Genomic DNA, 3,229 nt, shown 5'->3' with positions numbered 1-3,229 from the left:
CCCCCCGGCCCTCACCGCCCCCTGTCCGTGTCCATGGGCCATGCATAGATGCATACAAAGTCTTTGGTTGATTACCTCCCACTCACCCACCCTCCTCCACCTTCCCTCTGAGATTCCAGACTCTGTTCCATGTCTCTGGGCCCACTCCGTTCACCAGCTTATTTTGTTAATTAGATCCCACATATGAGTGAGTAGATCTGAATTTTCCAAACTCTCTGTGGCCCTAGCCGGTGTGGCTCAGTGGATAGAGCGTCGGCCTGCGGACTGAAGGGTCCCAGGTTCGATTCCGGTCAAGGGCATGTACCTTGGTTGCGGGCACATACCCAGTGGGGGGTGTACAGGAGGCAGCTGATGGATGTTTCTCTCTCATCGATGTTTCTGACTCTCCATCCCTCTCCCTTCCTCTCTGTGAAAAATTAATAAAATATATTAAGAACAACAACAACAAAAAACTCTGTGAACAAGGAAAGTCGAGGGATGGGCCTGGCTACAGCCTTCAGGAATCCCTTAGCTCTGCTTTCTTTGGCTTTTGTTGTTTGTTTGTTTGTGTGACCTCATAGCACAGCTGGAAAGCGGTGATTTCCAAACCCCCAAGTTCAAGCTGTTACGCCCTTACCAGCAGGGAAGACTCTGGCTAACCCACCAGGTGACTCCTCCGGTTTGAAAGAGGACCAAAGGTCCTAGCAGGTGTGGCTCAGTGGATAGAGCGTCAGCCTGCTGACTGAGAGATCCCAGGTTCGATTCCAGTCAAGGGCACACTCCTGGGGTTTCGGGCTCGATCCCCAGTAGGGGGCGTGCAGCAGGCAGCTGATCAATGATTCTCATCATTGATGTTTCTCTCTCCCCACTCTCCCTTCCTCTCTCTAAAAAATCAATAAAGCCCGAGCCGGTTTGGCTCAGTGGATAGAGCGTCAGCCTGCTGACTGAGAGATCCCAGGTTCGATTCCAGTCAAGGGCACACTCCTGGGGTTTCGGGCTCGATCCCCAGTAGGGGGCGTGCAGCAGGCAGCTGATCAATGATTCTCATCATTGATGTTTCTCTCTCCCCACTCTCCCTTCCTCTCTCTAAAAAATCAATAAAGCCCGAGCCGGTTTGGCTCAGTGGATAGAGCGTCAGCCTGCTGACTGAGAGATCCCAGGTTCGATTCCAGTCAAGGGCACACTCCTGGGGTTTCGGGCTCGATCCCCAGTAGGGGGCGTGCAGCAGGCAGTCGATTCTGGTCAAGGGCACATGCTGGGGTTGTGGGCTCCATCCCCAGTAGGGGGCGTGCAGGAGGCAAATGATTCTCTCTCATCACTGATGTTTCTGTCTCTCTCTCTCTCTTCCTCTCTGAAATCAATAAAGATATATTAAGAAAAAAGCAACATCACAGAACAGCCCTGGCTGGTGCGGCTCGGTTGGAGCGTCATCCCGTACACTATGCACCAAAAGGTTTTCGGTTCGATTCCTAATCAGGGCACATGCCTGGGTTTCCGGCTTGATTCCCAGTAGGGGGCAGGCAGGAGACAGCCAACTGATGTTTCTCTCTCATTGACATTTCTCTCTCTCCCTTCCTCTCAAAATCAATAAAAAATATATCAAAAACAAAAAAGAGGCCCAAAGAAATAAAGTCATACAGCACCTCCTGGGCTGTGACTACAGCTGGTCGCTCCTCCCACAGCCCAGGGCCCCCAGTCCCATGGCCACAGTCACGCCTTCGCTGGGGCCTGCGCACGGGGGTTGGGAAACTTCCTGAGCAGCTGTGTCCTCATGTCTCTGACCTCAGACCCTGGCAGGAAGCTCCCAGCCTGGCTGGCCTCTCCCCCGTGGGGGTGCAGGGCCGGTCAGAGGAATCCTAGCCCTCCAGGCTTTGGGGGTCACCACAACATGAGGAACTGTATTAAAGGGTCGCGGCATTAGGAAGGTTGAGAACCACTGTCATAGATGTTTCTAACTCCTTCTCCCTCTCCCTTCCTCTCCGCAGCTGGTTTTAGGAACAATTTCATTGGCTGAAGTTAGTCTATGACCATCGGGACCTGTGCTGGCTGAACTGATAACCACCTGAGGCCGACATGTGAAGGCCCTCAGGGAAGTTAATGAGCCACCTGGGCAGGCAGGCGTCCTGTGTTAGCTAAGGAGCAAACTGAGGCTTCACTTGCACAGTTAGTGGTAATTGAACATCAGACACCTTTATCTTAAGACTTATTGCCCAGCAGTCACTTAGGGCAAGATATATAAAAAAAATTTTGTTCCCATGGATGGGGGTACTCAAATTTGAAATTATTGTTTTTTTAACTTTTTAAAATTGACTTGAGAGAGAGAGAGAAACATCCATTTGTTCCATGTACTTATGCACTCATTGGTTGCTTCATGTTCTTGTATGTGCCCTGACTGGGGATCGAACCCCCGACCTTGGCATACCTGGAGGATGCTCTAACCAACTGAGCTACCTGGCCTGCTTGAAATTTTTTAAAAAATATATTTTATTGATTTTTTTTTTTTACAGAGAGCAAGGGAGAGGGAGAGAGAGATAGAAAGATCCATGATGATGGGAGAGAATCGTGGACCGGCCGCCTCCTGCACCTACTGGGGATGTGCCCCCAACCAAGGTACATGCCCTTGACTGGAATCGAACCTGGGACCCTTGAGTCCGCAGGCTGACGCTCTATCCACTGAGCCAAACCGGTTAGGGCTGACATTTTTCTTTAAATATATTTTTATTGATTTCAAAGAGAGAGGGAGAGGTCGAGATCGAAACATCAATGATATGCAAGAGAATCATTGATTGGCCGCCCCCTTCATACCCCCTCCCAGGAATAGACCAATAGACCAGAACTGAACCTTGACTCCTAAATCATAGATCAGCTGGGCCCTGCTTGACTATATATATACACACAGTAGGTCCTCGGGTTACGTCAGAGATCCGTTCCTATGACAGGTCCTCGGGTTACGTCAGAGATCCGTTCCTATGGCGAGACGTAACGCGATTTTGGCTGTAAGTCGGAACCCACCTACATAAGCACCTATGTCACTCACATGGAACACATACACAGCCATAATGAAGTGAAACAGTAAAAAAAATAATAAGAAAGATAACAGCCGAAGCCGGTTTGGCTCAGTGGATGGAGCGTCGGCCTGCGGACTGAAAGGTCCCAGGTTCGATTCCGGTCAAGGGCATGTACCTTGGTTGCGGGCACATCCCCACTGGGGGGCGTGCAGGAGGCAGCTGATCGATGTCTCTCATCGATG

The sequence above is a fragment of the Myotis brandtii genome, unplaced genomic scaffold (genome assembly GCF_000412655.1).
Source record: "Myotis brandtii unplaced genomic scaffold, ASM41265v1 scaffold1720, whole genome shotgun sequence".
Taxonomy (NCBI): Eukaryota; Metazoa; Chordata; class Mammalia; order Chiroptera; family Vespertilionidae; genus Myotis; species Myotis brandtii.
This window is presented reverse-complemented; position numbering follows the sequence as displayed.